A 23,196-nucleotide genomic window follows, 5' to 3' on the forward strand; every position below is an offset into this window, starting at 1 on the left:
TTGTTGTCTACTGGGAAATTACCCTTTGAAACTTCTGTGCTGTCAAAGGTAGATAGGCGATATTGACCTAAGACACATTTCTCTCCCAATTTTGAAACCCTAGGGTCGTGGGGGTGGGGAGTTTCCCTTCAGGGACTCTGTTGTTGAGCTGTCCTCAGGGTTGACCTCTGGAACATTATACTCCAGTTCTGTTCTTTAAGCTCTCAACCCCAAATCAGAGATGGGCAAAGTCAAGCAAACGAGGCAAAGGTTAATATGGGCAGGCTAATGCTGAACAGGTGGGAGCCATTAGCCCAAAGTAAGGTCCCACTGGATCCCTTCCCTTCAGAGACCCCAGGTCACTTGATTGGGAAATTTGACCAGGAAGAGACTCCCCAAGCACTAGCCTCTGAGCACCTCAGCTGAAATGTGGCAGTCTTCATAGAAAGGTGACGGGACATGGCAGGGCAGAGAAAGCACAAGTATGTTTTGTGTCCCCAAAACAGCAAATGTCGAATATAGCAGATAATGCAGATGTGAAAGTTTCCATGAGTCTGCATGGATAGGTTTACCACTAGACAGGGGTCCCGAAGAGCACTTGGTAGAAAATACCCACACCAGCTGAATCTAAATTTTAAATTTCTCTTGAGGATTAGGGAAAAGATTGTAAATGTTTTTCTGATTCTGGGCAAGCACTGGGCCCACAAATCACTGTGGCTCATGTTTTAAGGTTTCACTTCTCAGCAGCTGTTCAGACTGACTCTGGAAGAGGTTATTTGGAAGGACTGACTATTGTAACTCCAAAATACATGGGGTTACTATTTGGCATGCAGGAAAGGAACAGTATATATTGAGCAGCGATTATGGTATAGGCATGATGTTGGACATTTCATATACCATTACTTGTTCAAACTTTCCAGTTACACTTTACCTTTTTATTTTTTTTAAATTTCCATTTTAAATATGAGAAACAGAGACCTTAGAGTTTAAGAAACATGGCCTAGTTAAATATTAGGGAATAGCAGAAAGAAGGGAACCTGAGTCCCTGTGACTCCACAGCATGGCTTTTCTCCCACACTTTTCTGTAGGCCTCATCTAACCCTTTTGCTTGTATTCATAGAAAATAAAACAGAAAATGCCATCTAAAAATGTTAAAAATTATACTTTCAGTTCTTTATTTTATGTTACCCTTATTTCCATAGTCTGTTCCTTTAGCCATCTGTTTATTTCATTGTTTAGATTGATATAACAAAATAAGAATGATAATAATTAGTCTAATTATATTCATTAAGGTTAAGCTAGTTGTATTTTACACATTAATTTATCACAATAAGTAAATAGGTTTTAAATGTCCTCATAGTTCCTGTTCATATCGCCTTTCATTCATGATTTTATATATATATATATATATATATATATATATATATAAGAACCAGTTTGGTACCTTCTTAAAACCAATCTAACTTGAAACATAGTTTCTATGTCTGCATTTTAACAGAAATTAGATATTTGCCAAACAATAGTGAATCGTAAAATGCCTTCATTCAAAATTCCCTGCAAATGATATTTGGAAATGTGTTTAAATTTTATTCTAGCTAAACCAAGTTAGAGTGAATCTTAATGGGCTAGAGCAAAATAGATCTGGATGGCTTTTTTTCTCATAAAATATGCAAAGCCCTAGTTTTAAATAGATTTTTTTTCCTATAATAGTGCTCCTTTTCTCTACTTAGCAATGCATTTGTTTAAAACTTTTTTTTTAATTTTAGTTATATTATAACTGGAACTAACTTCTTAGAATTGCCATGGTGAATGGAAAGCCTAGCAACAATTCAGATTACAAAAAACAGCATTTTACTCACAACTGATCTCAAGAATGATGTGCACACTTTACTATGTAACTGTTCTTGGTCTCCATTCTTCAGAATATGATCATTTGTTAAGCAATATAATCATGCACCCTTGCAACAAACAGAACACTCTCATTCCACAAAGTCCACACCAGACAACATCTGTGCAAGGTGTTTCTCATTTTTCTCTTTTGCTTGCTTCTTGTTAGCTACAAAGATACATACTGTGCCAGGCACTAAGCTGGTTTCAACAGCTATTTATTTAGATTGTGTGAACTGGAGCTGAACTTGAACCCAATTAATAGCAACTGAACTTGAACAAACTGATATGAAATCATTACAGGCTCAGTTCCCTGGTCCATTATCCCTGAAGAGATCATCCGACAGCACTCCAGGTGCCTTTTCTATGCCAAATCTTGGTGTAGTGCCCAATCAGAAAGTGTCGGGGGATTAGAAGTTGGGTTGCATCGGAGTTAGCTCATTACCACGTTTGTGATCGCTTTCACAGAGAGGAGAGATGGCGATCCCACTGGGCGGGATTGCAGAGAAGGCTTTGTTTTCAACACCATCTGGCACATGGTTGGCACTCATTAACACAGCACAATGTCGATTAAAATAATAATTTTACACGGCAGCAATGCTGCTTAGACAGGTCCCCACCTTTGGCCTCCCAGCAAAGGAAATGGAAGAACAGAAAGGCTGAGTAGTTGTCTCTCATAACTATGGCCTTTGGGTCTGCAGCATACTCTTGGTACCCATACCATCCCCAAATCAGCTAATTCATTTTTTATTTTCATGTATTTATTTTTAGCTAAAGTGTTTTTTTTTGTTTTGTTTTGTTTTTGTTTTTTTTTTGCTTTTTCTCATTTTGGACTGGGTATGCCATGACCCCTCAATTCAGTGTTCAAAGAAATTACTGTGAGAGATGACTCCTCTCACAGGAATCATCTTGTCTCTCTGCTCCCCAAAGGCCCCAGGGATAAAGGATCCAGCCACTGCTAGACTCTTCATACTCAGCCAGGAAATATGTGCTTAAAGGGGATTCTATACAGAATTATTTTCTCAACTCCAGTTAGGTATTATTAAGGGTTTTAGGCTTTCTGCTCTAAAGGATGTATTGATGGACTCAAGCATTCAGATGCTTAGTTAGACTGCACCCACTTTCCTGAATAGATGTGGATTTATGCCAGCCTCTCCAGGACTTTGGTCTGGCAGCATCAACTTTGATTTGGTCTCAGGAATCTGTCTTTTGAAGGCTACACTATGCATAGGTATAGGAGTATAGGTTGTTTTCTTTTGTTTTGTTTTTACATCTTGGATTTGAATCCTGTTTCTATTAAGTCTATCATGTACTAGGTGTGTAGCTAGAAGCACTTAACCTTCTTTTGGTCTTCTTTTCCTTTTACTTAGCTGTCTGATGGGATGATAGTCATCTCAACTTTACAATCACTGAAATTCTTAATATAATACCTGGTGCATGGTGAGCTCTTAATGCAGGCTAACCACAGTCATTTTTTTTTGTTTATTTGTTTTGTTTAAACAAAGGTTTATTTTTTTTTGAGCATGCACCTCATAACAATTTAAATTTTATTCTTAAAGAACAAGACTTACTAGCTGTGATGATAGAGATAGTGGTTAATCAAAAAATTGTCTAGATATGTAGTCAAGTCTTTCTGGAAGGATACTGTGATTCAATCCCTTCTTAAGCCAGATAAAGGTCCGGTTTGATATGGATAATTTCCCTACAGATATACAATACGGTCATAACATAAAATTTAATAAAGCATATCATTTGTTTCCTGAGCAGATTACATATATCTTACACAATAGAAATTAGTTGTATATTTCAGCCTATAGGTAGGTTTTACAACTAATGATCATGGGTTTATGCTTTTCAGTTGCAGAACCATAAACAGAATGCCCTCTGGCTACCCAGTGATTTGTGTCCTGTAATGCTGAGTGTAACCAAAGTTTATCATTCTGTTTGCCATTTGGTATGTGGAAAAGCCTTCAAGAAACTGGCTTTCTGCAATAGTGTTTAAATATCACTCATTCCACCCAGAGAAGATGACAGACATTTTAGATGCTGAAGAAAGATTAAATGCATTCATTTTAACTAGCAGCACTAAAAAGGGCTGCATCTTTGTATTGTTGCTGTTTATCTTCTTTCCAGCAGTGGAATATTGAGCTTCCCCAGGCTGTGATTCAGGTATTAATGCCGAGTCGAGGTCAGGCAAGAGTGTGTTCAGTCTGCAACACTTAGATAGCAAAGGCAAACTGCTCACGGCTATTAGTCAGGAGTTTCTGTGCACCAGTGATTGCATGCATGTGGCTCATAATCAGGGTGATTCACAGCCACTGTTAGATGGGCTGCTGTGGCTCTTTTCCTTTTGGGCTGCTTTCATTGCCAAAAATGTCAGCCTTTCTCCTATAGACCTGCCCATATGACATATGCCAGTGCCTTTTGGTTGTGCTAAATGGCTGGCTGCTAACATCCATGGATAACTTTTATTATCTTGGAGAAGTCATCGCTCACAGTGAGTCCTTTGAAGAATAAATTGAAACAACAACAAACAAACAAAAAAATGTTTTGTTGTCTTTTTCTTAAGTTCTACTCTGGGACTGTTGACAGAATTTGTGCCACAGTGTTTTCTTGGGCCGTTTGGTTTCCAGATTCCGGGTCTTGGTTTAATACTGCAGACACTTGAGAAGCAGCAAAGTGTCAGGTTATTGGGTATCCTATATCTTTGTGGATGGATCACTGGTCTGGTTCCTGCTGAGAAGAAATGTGAAAAGCCTCAAGTCTCTTGGGTTTAATCTGAGCCTTGTTCCAAGGTCGAAGCCTGACCCCATTCCTTGTTTTTTCCCTGCCATAACCATGATCTCCTGACCTCTTGACACACCTCCATTTTGCACCTGACCTTATAAGTTAAATCAGAGACCTGTATTGCTGATTTGTCAGTTAATTTTATGTCCCCTGATTCAGACCCACATCTATCCATATATGCTCACCTGCACCTGCCTGAACTTTCTCTGTTTTTCCTTAATGTAGCAAACATTTAGACAGCCCACAGTATGCTAGGTTCTGAGAATACAACAGGGAAGCTAAGAAGCCTCCATTCTGGCTGATAGAAATTGTATTTCAAATAAACGTACAAGAGTATCTCCAAAGGCAACATTACAGTGAAGGAAGGAATTAGGACAAAGGGAGAGGTTTTCTAAGAGAAGACAGGAGAGGGAATGGTGGAAGAACATCCCAGACAGAGGCATCTTTCTGGTTTAAAGCCCTAAGTGAGCCTGGGGAATTTGGAAAGGGGCCCAGGGTGTCAGGAGTTCAGAGATTCAAGATGTAAGCAGATCATAGAGGGTCTATTTTTAATTTTTATTGTAAAATACTTGATTAACAAATTGTTTGTATTCTACACATGTGAGATGATGATTTTATATATATGGTGTACTAATTATCAAAATCAAATTAATTAACACAATCATCACCATCCTTAGTTGACATTTGTGTGTGGGGGGAGGGGAGGCATTAAAACCTTCTCTTGTACCGAATTTCAAGTAAACAATACAGTTTTATTCATTGTAGTCCCCATGTTGGGGATGTGTGTTATCTATGTGTCTCTCGTATATTTTGAATATTAACCCTTCATCAAATATATGGTTTGCAAATATTTTCCCAGTTCATAGGTTGCCTTTTCATTTTGTCCTTTCCTTTGCTCTACAGAGGCTTTTGAGTTTGATGTAGCCCCAGTTGTTCACATTTGCTTTTGCTGTCTGTGATTTTGTTGTGATCTCTATAAAATCATTGCAAAGTTCACATTTGCTTTTGCTGTCTGTGATTTTGTTGTGATCTCTATAAAATCATTGCAAAGATCAACATAAAGGAAATTTTCCATATTTTCTACTATAAGTTTACCATTTCAGATGTTTCATATAAATCTTTAATCCATTTTTTAGTTGATTTTTTTATATAGGAGGTAATGCAAGAATCCAGTTTCATTATTTTAGATTCTTTCTCTATTGTGTATTTTTTTATATCCTTGTCAAACAGTAGTTGATCATATATTGCCAGTTTTATTTCTATTTTGTTCCAATGGTCTACATATCTGTTTTTATGCTAGTAATCTACTCTTTGGATCACTATAGCTTTTCAATACAGTTTAAAATCAAGGTGTGTGATGCTTCCACCTTTGTTCTTTTGCTCAAGATTGCTCTGTAATATAGGCAGTTTAACAAAATTCATTTTTTCCCAATCCATGAATAGGAGAAAACTTCCTCTCTCTTTCTGTCTTCTTCAATTTCTTTCATTAATATCTCACAAATTTCAGTATACATATTTTTCATTTTTCTCACATTAACAGAATGAAAAATAGATATCATATGAACAACTCAATAGTGCAAAAATTTATTACTTAACAATAAAAAACAATGAATGTGACAAAAAAATTAACATTTTTTTTCATGATAAAAACTCTTAATAAATTAGGTCTTTAGAAAATGTACCTCAATATAATAAAGGACCTGATAAGGCCACACAAATATATTCCAGAGTACAAAACATTTCTACTTGACCTAACAGAAGTGCTAGCCAAAGAAATTAGGCAAGAAAAAGAAAAAAAAAGTTGGAAAGGAAAATATATAAAATTGTCTATATTTACAGATGGCATGTTATTTTATATATAAAATCTTGGTGTCCCACCAAGAAACTCTTAGGTCTAATAAATAAATTTAGTTTTAAAGTTGCAGGATATGAAAGGCAGTTGTATTTGTTTGCATTAACAATGAAATATATGAAGAGGATTTTAAGGAAAAAAATCCCATACACTATAGCATCAAAAGGAGTAAAATATTTAATAATAAACCACACAGAATCTTTTAGGTCTTGGTAAGGAGTTGATTAAATTCTAATGGTTATATCCAGAAACAATAGTTTGAAGTGTTAAAATCAAATTTATATTATGTCTCTTTCAGCTCTTTGCTTTATGTATAATCTCCACTCCCAGACTGGTTGGCCCCATCTCACCTATTACCTCATGATTTTGCCTTTAGCATTAAATATATACACAAATATGTGTATAAATAATTTTAGTTTATTTATTGTATCTAAAATATGCTCCAGTTCTGTTCAGGTATTGGGGCTTTTCTCTACTATTCACCATCACTCACAGTTTCCTCCTTAAAAAGAAGTTTTCTTCAACTCCAACCAATAGACCTACTGGCTATTTTTACAGTGCCTGATACCTATCACTTTTTCTGTTCTTACCTGGTCCTGTAAGTCTCTTTCTCCTATGTATTTAGAGCTCCTTTAAGGTAGTCCTTTGTTTTATCCATCTAAATTACCCTGAGTTCTAGGTTAGTGTCCTGAGTAGGCATCCTCTCAGTAGAGGATGGATGCATTGGAAGAATGGATGGAAGAATGGAAGGAAGAAAGGAAGGAAGGAAATACGAATAGTCACTTAGATGTCAACTATCCTGTGAAGCCCTCTTCAATAGTTGTAATTCTCCTTCTTGTTCTCAAATACTTTGAAATTACTGCTTGTGTATCTCTAGTGACACTATTATAAATTACTGTATATAAGTCACTCTCTTCAGAGTCCTTTGGAGGTCAAGGACTATGTCAAAATAATCTTGTTTCACTAGGAGTTAACACAGTTCCTAACACTTAGCTGGTTTCCAGTAAATGCCTGGGCAAAATAAATATTAATCAGGGGAAAAAAACCCTTCAAAAACAGAAGGGGCATGGAAGCAGATTATCAGACAGAATCCTGGGCTTACTGTATTTCCTTAAGGAATTTGTTATCCCCAGAGACTTCTCAACCCAGCCCAGGGTTGCAAACCAGCTATAGAACATTCTTCAGGAAAGCAGCTTTAAGCTAAGCCTTTTTTTTTTTTTCTACTTTCCCCAAATTCTTTGACTGTAACTAAAAGCCAGAATTAAATTTGCACTGCAACACAGTATAAAACTGTTCTACAAAACAAAATATATCTTTTCTATGTCTGATATTTCCTAAAGCACCAATGGGCTAGATTGTTGATCATAGCCTGTTAGATTATTTTCAGGATGCATGATCATGTTGCAACCCAAAAGAATGAGAAAGCCTTCTTTTGAGGATGAAGATATTTCCCTGAGATGAAGTTCAGAGAAAGGAACATGAATTCCATGTGAAACCCAGGATGCTTGGGTACACACTGGCTATTTGTTCAATATTTATATAAAAATAGTGCTGATGACATGGCAACCAAAACAAACAAACAAACAATCACAGACAAACACAATTAGCTTTTGTACCAGGGCCAGCAGTGTAATTTAGATTTGAGGTGTTTTGGAGTGCTGTAAAGTTGTTGGAGATAGGGCCACTAGTTGTTCTGTCATATCCATATAGAACATTGTAAATATTTTAGGTAAATGTGTTCCTTCTAAAATGAAACTGTAGGCCCAGTGAGATATAGGGAACTTAACATTTCCTCTGCCAATATGTCGATATAAATATTGTTGTTAAGCATGTACAAATAGCAGAACTATTTCAGTCTTTTTATCTCTTTAAAACTAATTTAAATCTGAGCATTAAAAGACTGTTTGATACCATATGTTTGTTTTAGATAGGAAACGGAATCTATTCTAAACATAAGGGCTTATGAAATCTGTATTCTAAACATAAGAGCTTATAAAATCAGAGTATAGCACTGGAGGCAGTGGTAAATTGTTCCATGGCCACAGACTCCTCCCGTCTTAGCAGTGTGTTCCTTTGTAATGTGACTTCGCATCTCTTCCCATCCAGCAAGAGGGTCTGTTTCCTCACCCTTGGCTAAAATATGTTACTCATATGCTTTGCTGAGAATCCAGCATTTGCCGGGTAGTCTTTTTACTGTAATATGTAAGACTAGTCTGAAATTGCTGGGTTTTTTCTCTTTGAAGACTATTTAAAAGCTACTTTTGAAAGTGGCCAGAGGCTATGGACACACAAACCTTTTGTGAAAATATTAGATCGACTTTAAGAACACAGACAAAGACGGTGGCAAACTAGAAAGATAACCATCACACATCCCACTTAGTTGTATACATGGAAGGAAAAAAGTGAAAGATATTGCGATGTCACTGGCATGCCCAACCATTTAGCATACTTCATTTTGAGGCCCGCGTATCTTCTCTGTGAAAGCAACTTTGTGCCTGTGTGTGTTCCCATCCAGATAAATAAAGTACAGTGGTGGAAAGTCATAGACATTATCCAAAGTACATGAATGAAGACACGAATTGGTGTCAACATACTTTTCTATTCAACCAGAGATATGAAAAATTGTGCTGTATATGTGTAATAAGAATTGTAATACATTCTGCTGTCATTTATTTTTTAACAAATCAAAATAAATAAATAAATAAATAAAATAGAGTGGAATGACCTGAACAAGCTTCACACGAAGAGTTCTGATGGCATCTGAGCTTGCATATAGAGCTCTTAAGGGTGATTCCTTCTTTTCTGTAACAACACTGTGTGTATTGGTTTGCTTGCCCTGAAAAGACCTGAAAGATGAGATTGTGATCCTTCATCTCAAATTAAAGGATGCTTGTCAAGAGCAATTGACAAGTTCAAAAGCTGGATGATTTAGATACCAGCCTTATATCAGCACCTTTCAATTTAATGTTTGCCATAGGTGATAGGTATGTGTGTTAAATTTTGTTATCAGATTCCCTCTCATCTTAGTAGATTCTACTTTAAATTGTATTCTGTGACTTCTTATCAATATTGTCTATGTCATGCTATTAAGTTACAACAAATACTAAGCTAGTGTAATTCAGTACTTATGGGTAGTGAAATAGAAGCATAATGAACTTGTGTTAGAAGGTAGATAAAACGAGTATTACCTTCAAGTTTGTAATAATTTCATGTTCAGGGATAGTATGGTGTATTCATTCCTAGGACCTGTAGGGAAAACAGTGAAATTAATTTTCTTGTTCTGACAATCCCTTAAAAAGTGTTGGATTTTTCATTCATTGACTTTTTTTTTTTTTTTTTTTTTTTTACTTATTTATAATCCAACCAATCCCATCCATTCCTGTGATTCTCAAAAACCATTTATGGGAAACATTTTAAATTCTAACCAAATTCTATCTTTCCCATACTTTAGCAGTCACTCTACATCTGCTTTTCCTTTGAAAGTTGGAACTTAAATACTTTTTACGATTTTCCTCTTCCTGAGGTAGCAGAAACACAATCTACTTTTGTACCTATACCTATATTCTTGCATTTTGATGTACATTGAATTTGATGCCAGGAGTTGCACAGAAAAGTCAATAATGGTTCGTGGATCATTGCCTCACTCTGCCGTTGGGTGAATTAGTCAGCTGGGATAATGTTCTCCAGCTTGTGTAATGGACCTGTTTAGTAACAGGACAGCAGCCATATGAAACACCTGGGTGGTCTTGCAGAGTTCTTTCAAATGGATTAGATATCAGTTATCTAATTTGAGTTCAAAAAAGCTTGGACAGCTGGACCAGTTCCACATCAAGGACAGAATATGACCTCTTCCTATTGAATACATAGGGTAAAAGATGCCTGAGGTAATGGCTGATTCCTGGACTCCAGGAGCAACAATGGGTCAGCAAATGAGGTTGCAAATCACATTGGCAAATGTTGGGAAAGGAAGGAAAGAAGGATAGATTTTCCTCTGGCCCTTTAATTAGGCTAGAGAAGCCCAATTCTGTGTTTTCTGGATTAAGCTGCAGTTGATTGACTCTTGTTTAGAATTTTAAGTGCTGTTAAGTATAAACTATGCCTACCACATCCATCAGGAAAAGAAAGGACCTAGGAGGCTTTTTGATACTATACAGAAAACAGCATTTACGCACATGGACAGTGGAATAAAACCACCTTTTGAGCGTTCTTAGAGATAACAGTGGCTCCATGGCCCACCACTTCCTCCAGTTCTTTCAGGGATTTTCAATGATCTAATAAAATGTAATGATCAAAGGTTTCAAACGCAGCTGATAAATCTTATAGGTTTGTGACCAGGATGCCTTAAATTGATTTGTGGATGTTTCTCATTTATCAGGGAGGACCGAGGTGATTTGAATTTAGTACTTTGATGTTGCCAGTAATTGTTTGCAACTGCAACTCAGTGGCCTGAAGGCATGCATCCCTTTTTCTTCTAGCAAAGAGCTAATGAAGAATTCTTTTAGTGGCTGCTCTGCCCTCCCTGGGAGCTCTTGACTAAAATGTAGAACAAAAGAATGGTTCCATAAGTGCCTGGTACAGACCAGCATCACTGCACCAATGAGCCATTCCCAATGTGCTCCACAATGAGTCACCTAATCATCCCAAATCCAAATCCCCACATTAGGTGCACGGGAAGTTTCAGTTCACAGTTTTTATAAGGAAATTATCAAACCATGGGGAAAAGATCGCTTCACCATTCTTTTAGTCAAGATCTTCATACATTTGTTAGGTACAAATGTCTTTCCAAAGTACATTTTAACCAGTTCCTCAGTACTCTAGAAAAAAAATGCTATAGATTGTCTTTCATTGGAAGCCTCACCGCTCTTAGAATGAAAACTCTTCCACCTTTTTGTTTTACTACAATGTTCTAACCAGAATCAGAGTCTCCCCAGTTACTTGCTTCTCTAGTCACTTGGTTCATTTTACCAGTATCCCTGCTTGGATGTCCATTTTGAGTCTCTAAAACCATGTGTCACTATAAATGTCTTAGTTTATACCAATATATAATTTCATATATCTTGTGCATTTCAAAATTGTGTTTAAAATTCAGTTCTTCCAAAGAATCTTTTCAGGTAAATTCAACTATTATCTTTCCAGCTATTCCATGGGTTGCCATAAATCTCATAAATACCTAGGCTCCAAGACTATAAACTATAGAAAACCAAAAGATCAAATGACAGAGCAATTGATTCCTTCATAAACCACAGTAATTGACAAGATCATGATCAATATTTCAGAACGTCTTCTGGGGTTGTTTAGCATTGGTGTTGATGTCACTTTTATGCTCATTTATCATTAAGTTGCAAGGGTGATAACATATGCAGCATTAGTGTGAATAGTGTTTGTTTTAAAATAAATGTTGATGCTAAAGAAAAAAAAGTGTTGGTTAAGGGGAAACAAACCTGACAGTAGCAGGTTTATTTACATATTGTGGATGCAGACCCTTTTTTGTGATACGGAAAATTTCCTTGTCTAGGACTTTTCAGGTTCCAAAGATTTCTGGATTTTGAGCTCCACCTTTGTTTCTATGACCCTTTTTGTTTCCCTTTCAAATATGTCTGTTAAGGGCCCATGCTGCTAGGGACTTAGTAATTAGCTCAGGTGAGTTACTTGCCATGAAAGAGCTTACAATGTGCTATTTGTTCCACCTTCCCTCCTCCATCACTTTCTCTTTCACATTCGTATTTAAGGTCTTTTTTACCCAGTCTTAAATGCCCATGTTATATATTTGCTTATTTATTATCCATCTTCCCTAACAACCCACGGACTCTTCCATAGCAACACCTTTGTATGTTGGGTACTGATGTATCTGGAGTGCCTGGAACGGCCTGGCATGTTTTAGGTGTTCATTAAACATATGTTAAATGACTTAATCAATAAAACATCAGAAAAACACAACTATATCCATAAAAGAAAACATAATATGACAATCTAAAAAGATATAGAAGCAGATCAATATTTTGTGGGGCTCTAACTATATGCAATTGAGGGAAATTGCTATTTAAGGAAAGGAACAAAATTTCTGAACACAAAAAAGTATATATGTAAATTAATTATTAGAATGAGAAAAAATTTACAAATTTTAAAAAATATAGATGACAAAATATAAAAAATATCTTATTAATTAAAAATATATTAACACCTGAATATATATTATTATTGTGCAATTTTCAATAATTTTTTGGCTGCATAGTCTTTAATCACTTCTCCATAAGAAATGTAAAATCTTTCTTCAGTAGAAAATTCAATCTTTAGCTCAAGTAATCAAAATGGTTTTTTTTGTTTAAGAAATGCTATTTGAGATGTATAACCATGGGGCTTCATATATATTCTCTGTAATCTGTGAAATTGCTATAGGATTGTGTCTAACTAGCACGAGAAATTTAATTCTATGCAGCATTTTTAAGTATATTCCAGTTAGGTAAGAACTTCCCATTTGTCAAGGTGTCGATGAGAACTGAATTATCTACATACAGTTTTATACATCTGGTTAATGAAAGAATTTTTCATAGCCTAGTTTCTGGCTTTGTGTACTTCAAATCTTGTTTATCTTCCAGTACCCATATACTTCTAGTGCTCTATACAGAAAGAGCACAGTCATGTCATTATGTCACTATATATATTAGTGGGTAAGCTGATGCACTTAGATGAGGGGACATAGATGATGGCAAAATGGGACTGTTCTATATTACTCGCTGGAGTGACCAGCACTAACTAGCATCTGTGAACCACACAAAAACAACCCACTATATTCAAACAAAATAGATCATCAACTCAGTTTCCCCTTTACTGGATTCTAGAAAGGCTCTTGGACACTGATGGCAGTATCAACCAATAGAAAGAAGAGTGTGATAGAAGGGACTTTAAAGTGATTAAGAGGGACCTGTGATGGAAGGGACAATTAAAGTTTTTTACATAGGTAAATTTTACAAGGTCATAGTCATGTGATCATGTAACTAAGAGTCCTCCTGAGATCTTGCAGGGGACCCATGCAAATGAGGGTCCTTGAAGTTACTCTTTATTAGTTCCATGACATAGCTGCATCTGAGTGTTCCCAAGAAGTAGAAATTGTTTATTACTGTTGGGATCAGACCTTTAAAAAGAAGCAGTATTATAACTGATTATAATATTAGAAGTGATAATTTAGAGGTTGGAGGATGCAGGGCATTTTTTAAGCCATAGCAGGTGATCCTATTTGGCGTATACCACGGGGCAAAGAATACAGTAGAAGATGTAATTAGAGAAGTAGGTTGGGGGAAACCACTGAGGTCCTTGGAAACCAGAATAATGATCTAAAGGTTAACATGCATGTGTTGAATTCCTTTCCTTCACCTCTATGATTCGTTATACTTTATTTGGATTTATTAACTCATGTATCTTTTTTTTCTGTATAATACTGTATCTTCTTTATTTTGTATACTTTAATTTTAGAACAAAATAAAACAACAACACCAAAACATAACACAACATCCAACTCTGCTGCTAAACTAGACAGGAGATGGGGACTTGAGGCCCTTGTTTCCCGCCTTAAGACTCCAAGGATAGGAGATAAAGCCACTAGAACATCAATCAGCAGCAAAGCCCAGTGGGAAAGGGCCATTCAAGGGTACTGTAGGACACTACATTGAGGGCAGATTTCTCAGTGGCAACTCCTAATCTACTTCTTCCATACAAAATGCATCCTCATCACCCTCAAGAAGTGGGTATCTCATCAAGAGCAGCGTTGCTGGTTCTTCTCCTGTTACTTCACCTTCATCCATGCCTAGGCCTAGCTTTATCAGGCAGTAGATGTGATTGGAGTAGGTCTAGGGGTCCTCAAGAGAGAAGCCAGAAAAGAGCAGCACAGTTTCAAATAGCAGCAACACCAGGTTCTTGACAGTCTTGACATTTTTGTTTGCCTCTGCCTTTTGCTCCACAATGGGGTGGCCATGGCTGATCTCCAGGTGCTTTTTAGCCATCAAGTACTCCATTGTAGAGTTGTCTCAGAGTGCCCGGGGCCTTCATGATCCACCCCATGTTGTCTTTCCATCCATAGGTGCTGGTAACCATGCAGCAGGGTGAAGACATAAGCCTATTGGAGATTGTCACCTTATCAACCTTTTAATCCAAGATTTCTTTCATGAGCTTGCTCATGAAAAGGTTCTCAAACTTTGCCTTGCTTTCCTCCATTTTCTTTTTTTCCTACTTGTCCTCAGGTAGCTGCAAATCTCCCTTGGTCACAGAGACCAGGCATCAAATCTTCAAATCCTTGAACTGCTGCATCAATAGACTCAGTCATATATACTACCTCAAAGCCCTACTTCCCTACTTCCACACACGCTGCACAAAAGCAGAGTTGGCTCTTTGCTTTCACCAGTAATGTAATAGATGGATTGCTGTAGCTCCTTCATGCAAGAGACATAATCTGACTGAGGAGTCATCTCATTTCCAGACTGAGAGGTATGATAACACAACAGCTCAGAAAGGCATCACTGATTGGTAGAATCTTCATGGATTCCAAGCTAAAGATTTTTAGAGAATGCCTCATAAATTTTTTTGTAGTTCTCCTTGTCTTCTGCCAACTCCCAGAAGAGCTCAAGCTGCTTCTTCACAATGTTTTTGCAGATGACTTTCAAGATTTTGCTCTGATGGAGCATTTCTCAGGAGATATTCAGGGGCAGGTCCTCAGAGTCAACAACACCATGAATAAAGTTGAGATATGCTAGTATCAGCTCATCACAACTGTCCTTGGTGAACACATGATGGACATATAGCTTGATGTTGTTGTTCTTCTTCTTCTCAAAGAGGTCAGAGGGAGCCTGCCGAGGGGTGAACATCAGTTTCCTGAATTCCAACTGGCCTTCTACAGAGAAGTGCTTGACTGCTAGATGGTCTTCCCAGTCACTGGTGAGGCTCTTGTAGAACTCTCCATATTCTTTCTGAGTGATGGGATCAGGGTTTCTGGTCCAAAGGGGCTTGGTCTTGTTCAGTTCTTCATGATCAATATATTTCTTCTTATTCATTTTTTTTTTTTTACCAGTGTCATCCTCCTCATCTGAACCCACATCTTCAATCTTGGGTTTCTCATCATCATCTTTGTCTTCCTAATCTTTCTTACCTTTCTCTTCCTCTGCCTCATCATCACTGATTTCCTTCTCGTTCCTTCTCTAAATAATGGATAGCCTATGAACTGTGAATGCTTTTTCACCACTTCTTTGACCCATCTCTCCCCTAAGTACTCTGTCTGTTCTTCTTTGAGTTGGAGAATGACTTTATTAACCCGGCCAATGGGTTCACCATGGTCAGCCCACACAGTGAGGGATCGCCAGCAGAAGACTCCCAGGCATGCTGTTCATCATCGTTTATGCTCTGTGATCAGAACCACTTTCCCTACCACCTCTACCACCTCGTAGGCAGAATCAAATCCAACACCAAATTACCCAATCATGGGTATGTCTGCACCAGCCTTGAAAATCTTCCATAAATGCTTTAGTACCAGACTTGGCAATGGTTCCCAAGTTATTTATGAGATCACCCTTGGTCATGCCAATGCCTGTGTCCACCAGAGTCAGAGTGCTTTACTGAGGGCTGGAGATGATGTCAATTTTCAGCTCTTTACCACTGTCCAACTTGGAAGGGTCTGTCAGGCTCTCATAGTGAATCTTGTTCAAAGTGTTAGAAGCATTAGTGATCAATTCCCAAAGGAAAATTTCCTTGTTGGAATAGAAGGTGTTGATAATGAAGGACATGACTTGGGCAATTTCTGCCTGAAAGACAAGTGTCTCCACCTCCTCCTTTCCATGGTGCCCTTCCTCTGGCATCTTGAAGACAAAGGACTGTGTTAGAGTAGGCCAGGCCCAAACATTATATGACTGGCTCGAGACGCCTAGGCTGTGTGGGTGTGACTCAAGAGCTTATCAACTCATGTATCTTTATTTGTATTTCTTATTATTTTATCTCTTTCATAGAGCATTTGCCTTGCAGAGACCAGGACCTTTGTAAGCATCCTGTGTCTTGTCATGGCTCTTTTTCCAACCAGGTGCATGTCCAAGACCTGCCATTAACTGACTTTAAATGGAATGACAAACTGATGTTATAACAGTTTATGTAATTAGCAAAATTGTAAATTTGTATCTATTAGCTGGATTATATGTGAAAACTTCCATAGTCGAAAAACCTGTACTCTCAGGAATGTGGCAAAAATACACTTCATTTTGAAAACACAAACATCTTCAGAGAAACTAAGTTTAAAAAAAAAAAAAAAGTCTTGTTTTTGTAGCAGTGGCATTCCAATTCAATTTAAGCAGCTTTTCATATACTGAAAGAGCTTTATCATGCATGTGTTCATTCATATCCATTGTGAATTCAGTGACTTTTCTGTGAATTACTTGCATTTGAGCCATTGTGTATTGAACAAGCACGGTTTTTGCAATCTGAATGAAAGAAAAATGGTATTAAGTGTTAGTTATCTTGAACTTCCTTGTTCCTTTTATAGCAATACTGGGAGTCTCTTTCCTAATGTGATATTTAAGACTAAAATTTCTGCACAGCTAAAACTTGACTTTGTTTCTCTTGTGTGGATTTTCCATCTCATCCTTTGAATGCATGTCACAGCTGCTGCATTCATCACAGACAGGCACCAAAGCAGGTCAGGCACTCCTGCAGTGAAAGTGATCTCTTCTCGCTACTTGGCCATAAATTGTATGGCTATTGGTACCATTACCATTTTTTATGGGTCTCCAGATTTTGGTACTGTGGAGTTTGTTAGGTATCAATTGAAAAGCCAGATCTGATACCCATAAAACTCCTTACTATAAGAAAATCTAGTTGTCTCCAAAAACAAATGATGTACCACTTTCGCTAGTCTTTTACTGAGGTTTGACAGGAGTAACAGGAATACTGGCAAGGCATGTAAATCATTTGCAAGGGAGAGGCACTCCAGAAGAGAGATGCCCATATGACCATGTGTTTATGTTTGCCTCTTAGATAATCAGTTTTCACCACCCTTTCCTATTATTGGTATCTTCCTATCAGAATCTTTCTTTTTGCTAATTTCTTGAGATTTAAAGAATTGCTAATGAAAAGAAATTATTCCCCTAACTTCTGTGCACTTAATCTCATAGAGGATGTGACCCTCAGGGTAGAGAAGAGTCAGGTGAATAAAAATGTAGTAGAAATCAAGTCCAAAAGACTAGGAACCTATTTTCTCGTACTTCAATTTTTTTATTGGCTATATAAATTCTAGATCCTCTCTGTAGATCTGGAATGGGACTTTGGCACGCTCTTCCAACAGTACTTATGTCGCTGATGAGGAAAGGGTGGACTTTGAGGCAAAACAGCTTTCTGGAGGTGACATAATGACAGAGTCACCTTTAGAAGGCACATATTTCTGCAGTAGAAACCCATATTTTCATGTCAGGCTCATTCAATAAGTTTCATTAAAGTTCAAGATAATTGCAAGGTACTTATTCCTGGTGCTAATTGCAGAGTCTATTAAGGAATATGAAACCAAGATGCAGCCAATGATAATATCTTACCATACTATTAATAATGAATTACCTCACAGAATTTTTTTTTCCAATTTCTTTAACTTCTCTTAATCTATAAGAATTTTGGCCATTTGTAATTTGCTTTCATAATCAATGTGAAAGATGTATCAATTTCAAAGTATTTCAATTTGAGGCACTTTTTAATGTTTATATTTGTCTTTTATTTTAAGTGTCAGCAGTATTGGAAGGCAAGTTTTTTTTTTTCTTTCCCTCCAACCATCCAAGTGTTTTGGCAATTTGATAATTCAATAACACTGAAGGAATTTACTACAGCTAGGGAAAGTTGAGACTTTTTTTTTAAATGGCCTTTCCCTATTTGCACATTAACAGGTTATCATATTAATCCCAATTCCCTTCTCCATATCCCCACCCCCTCTCTCCTCTATGGCTTTGCTAGCTACTCATGATTCTAGATACCCTTTCTTTCTAAGGATTGAGGGGTAGAATATAATACTGGATTTCTCGTCATTTTGTAATGACGAATAGGCTGTGTAACAGCCTATTCTTCAAAGCCCCCAAACAATCTTAAATTGACATTAATGAACCTACACTGATTCTTGCACTTTTCCTGTTTTCACCTCATGCTTATCTCTACCCACCCATTCTGGAAGCCAATAAGATTTTCAATATCAACTTCATTTGTATTAATCTTCATGAATTTGAACAATTGAAAATCTCGTCTTTGGTTTCTCAGGCATACCAAGCATTTTAGATTCAAAGCAAATCAGTCTAATGCTCAGTGGGCTGAAGCCAAGGTTTTTATTTTCCCTGAAACGAATCATAACAGCTGCCAAAACATCCCTATTGCTCTATTCCAAGAAAGAAGTAGAAGACGAAGATGGGCTATACATGTCTGTTTTATGGTCCTTCTCATTTGCAGGTATATGTCATCAATTGCCAAATCCCCCCCACGTCATCCTCCAGTTTCTCTCCCCATTTCTGCCTATGACTGCAGAGGCCCTGCATCTTGACATTGCACTCCCAGCTTCTCCATGCTAGAGGCCCCATCTTACAGAATGTCATGTCAACACTTTGACTGTGACTGCCCTGGGACGAAATGGCACCAATATTGGTGACAAGCTGGGCTTCTGGTTTTACTCAGGAGGATCATTAACCATCTTTAAATAAATAAATCTCTGCTGCTACACATTGTACAATTTAGAATATGTGCCTTTGTGACTTTTGATGTGAGGCTTATGTTTAAAACCATTGTTTGTTTTTTTCTGCCACCTATATCAGCATGTGTTATGATTGATTTTTCAGGACCTTGGTTTCAGTCTCTATAAGAGCCTAGTCTTCAAAGCCCCCAAACTTAATATTAAATGATATCACCTGTCATTTAATCCAGGTCTATCCAAACACATCCTTCAATGTGGAAAGCATCCCTCTAGTTGTATATGTGTGTGTGTGTGTGTGTGTGTGTTTCTATATAAACAGATTTATATAGAAAACACCTTACATTTGTGCTGGACTTCATAACTTGCTTGACCCATTGGCATAGCAACTTGAGCCTTTAATTAATTGTTTCCTCTTTCAAAATTCTATTCCTCAAACCGAATTAGGCGGCCCCCCTTTGGGCTGCCTTAGTGATACTTAAAGGGGCCATTGCATAAATAAAGGCATCCCTTTGGTCACCAACTTCATGATCACTAAAATGTTGATTACTCAGCAATGGGAAGATGCACCATCATCTATGGGAACCTGGGAACTGGTTCTACTTTATTCTTCCATGAGGCTATGGTTTGACCAATGCTAACTGTGTCAAAACCTGAAGAACCTGAGGAGTCTCGCCATCTTTTTAAAGTAGTTACAGTGAGTGTTTGTATGAGATTTTCTGGAATGTGGTATAAGCCCTGAGATTACATAGGCAGTATTCCAGTAGGAAGTGAGTTTTTCTTAACATGGTAAAACTCTGTTATGTGAGGATGAAATCACCAGCAGTTGCATGCCCAGTCAAGGACTCTTCTCCTGCTCCAAGTCTCCATCTCTTTGGTTTCCATTGTTTCAGAGTATCTGGCTAAATAAAATAGGGACTTCATCCACTCTGGAGTGTGTGGGTGTGCTTGTTGGTATGGGTTCTCCAAGTATCCACACATAACTCATCTGAGTTTACCTACCTTCATACTGAAATCTAAGCGGAGAGTAAGCACCATAACTACTTGTCTTAATGTCATTATCCCTCTGCTTGTAAATGTCCTGGTGTGTAGTAGATTCTCAAATATTTAACTGAGTGGGAAAATATCAGCCGTTATGTAGGACTTCATGCATTAAAGTTCTTAATATTCCTTATTTTATTTGAGTTTTGCCTCTAGTGGCTTTTAGCTGTGATTTCACAGAATACTATCGTTCTTGAGCTGAACTAAAGGCTTATGCCTTTAAAATTAGAGTCTTTTCTCAATTACCTGAAAGAAATACTAATGAATAGCATTTTCTCCCATTTTTTAACTTCCTTCCCATTTTATATATATATTCTTTTTTTCCTTTAAAGCTTTGACTTCTATTGTAAGGCTATATCTAGTTTCGCACAAAATTAGATTTTACTATTTTCATTGACATATCATTCCATGAAAATTAACTTGCCTTTCAGAAGTTCAGATATTTGAGCAGAGAATGCTATTCGCAACAAGAGCTATTTCTTCTTTCTCATGGGGGTAGGACAGGGGAAGAGGGTAGATTGTCTGCCTGTAATGACATAATGGGTAGTGCCACGTCCTAGGCATTCCTTGTGTTTTATTTCCACCTCCCATCAGCTCCATGATACGTTATTACTAGCAGATGTTAAGCAATGAGACTGTGTCACAGAGTAGTTCAAGCCTAATGTCACAGAACCAGCCAATGGGAAGGTCAGATCATTTGACTCAAAAACCCATTGCCCTGTCCACATGACAGTTAGTGGTATTAGCATCTATTCTCTATTGTTAAATTGTAAACTCCTTCAATGCAGAGGTTATGTACATTTGTCCCATGGAAGGGAGGTCTCCATAAAACTGGATAGATTTGTCTACTCCTTATTTTAGTTAGCTTTGTTTGGGAAACGTGGCTTCTCTGTATATCCAAGCATGGACCCAGATCATCTTCAGTCCTTGCCATTATTTGCCTTCCATTATACACCACAATGTATCTCACTGTCTTTAAGCTGTAACTCAGTCTCTTCCTCACAGCCACCCTCAAACGGGGGTTGGTGACTGGAAAAATAATACGAGGAAAAGTTGTTAACTCTCTGAGATAACAGTTCATATTTTAAAATGCTCATTATTAATTCCAATATGGAATAATTTTCACTTGCTATTAACACATTAAGACAGCCAAAGAAAATGGGAAAGTGTCTCAACAAGAGACATTCAAATGTGAAGTTAAAAAAAAAAAAAAAAGAAACAGACGAAAACTTTTTTTCTGATGAGCTAAGGGTATGTTGAAGATCTAGCCATCATACAGTTTATTTGTGTGGCTTTAGGGTTTTTGCTTTTATGTGTTAATTATTAATAAAATTAATTTTCAACACATCAATAAAAATGTGAAATCTGTACATAGTAATGGCCACCATCTCCTCCTTTTAAATGCCCCAATAGATGATGCACTGGTGCAAAACTGAACTATCACCTTCTGGGAAGTCATACTAATACTGTAGCATATTAGTTGAATTCACAAAGCTGAATGTGTTCTACTTTAAAAATATGTCTTTAAGAAAGATAACCTTTTGTCATTAAAATAAAGATGGATAGTGTGACAAGACATGGGTATATATCCTTAAAGTTAAAGAAAACTATCTACAGTAGTTCTTTTTAAAAAGAGTGTTTATTAACCAAGAAAAATCTTGTTATAGGCACATATTCATATGACATAGATAGGTATATGTCTCAGCTGAAAAACCATTATAACCAAAATTGTCCCTAAGATTTCCATTTCTGTGCCTCTAATTTAACTTGTTTTTGACGATAAGGAAACACATTGGTGACCCATGGCATTCCTTGTTTTTTGGTTATTTGTGTTGTCCATTTTAGGATTATTGAGGTATACTGTCCTGGTCAGGTTAAATGCTTGGGGAAAAAGCCAAAGTTTGATGGAGTTTACTCCATTTTCTTTGTGATTTTAAAGATAACAGGTGCTTCTGAGGGTACTGCACCCAGACTGACATGTTCAAAATTTCATGTTGCTAGTAATTCCAGAGCTTAGACTGAAAGGAGTTTATTCTTCAGATCACCTGAAAAAGGGAAAAATACTGTGTGAGACTAGATTTCTTAGTTCTTTCTCTTGCTTTTTACTCCTGTTTTTTTTTCATATTTTATTTAGGAAAAGATTTGCCAACCATACAATTATAGGTATGACAGTTGCTTAAGAAATTTTGGAGATGGAGATGGAAAGGGTGGGAAATAATGTAGGGCTATAGCCATTAATAAAAAAAGAAAAGAATGGGAACTTAGATATAATAATACCTTCCTGGCATGGTGTCTGTATCTTGAGTAGCATGTTAATTTCTGATTATGAAATAACTTACATTTCAAAAACCAACTCCTATCTGGACAAAGATGAAAAATATTAACAATTCTGTGTTTTGTACAAAACAAGAATGTTGATATACATATAAAATCAGTTTTATACATAACTTAAAACATAGATGATAAATGTTCCTTTAAACTGCAATAGCTTCAGAGGTTTGGGAATTATTTTCAGAATATTGATAAATGGGAAATTGCAGTTCAACTCTTTTCAAGTCTTTTCCCAAAAGCACACAAATAAAATGTTAATTTTTATGTGAAAGTGATTTTTAAACCACAAGCAGATTTAAAAACTTTTTTAAGGACTTTTCTCATAGTGGCCAATTTCATATAAAATGTTATTTTAGGCCTAATTGCAAATGGAGTAGTTAGGCTGCCAGCTCTGCTAAGGTTGAATTTCATTTGAACTTTCTAATAGTATGATTTTTTTTTCAGAATTTAATAACTGACTCAAATATTTAATAGTGGAAGCCTTTATTAAATTAAAAAGAAATCAGGGTATATTTTTAGAAGAACTAACTTATTTTCTTTATCAATTTTATCTACTTTGAGAAAGGAAAGTGAATGGAACCAATCTCTTTGTGTACTTAAATAGACATTAATGCTATGACCCCAGCAAATAATTTAT

The 23,196-nt window shown here is 36.8% G+C and overlaps 1 protein-coding gene and 1 pseudogene across 2 annotated transcripts in view; one reads left to right on the top strand and one right to left on the bottom strand.

Moving 5' to 3' along the window:
• The window catches only part of Pard3b (par-3 family cell polarity regulator beta), a 978,588-nt gene that overhangs the window by 415,500 nt on the left and 539,892 nt on the right, over positions 1-23,196 (top strand). The window lies entirely within an intron of this gene.
• LOC101958028 (heat shock protein HSP 90-beta-like) lies at positions 14,003-16,444 on the bottom strand (annotated as a pseudogene).

The sequence above is a fragment of the Ictidomys tridecemlineatus genome, chromosome 7 (genome assembly GCF_052094955.1).
Source record: "Ictidomys tridecemlineatus isolate mIctTri1 chromosome 7, mIctTri1.hap1, whole genome shotgun sequence".
NCBI classification, from domain to species: domain Eukaryota; kingdom Metazoa; phylum Chordata; class Mammalia; order Rodentia; family Sciuridae; genus Ictidomys; species Ictidomys tridecemlineatus.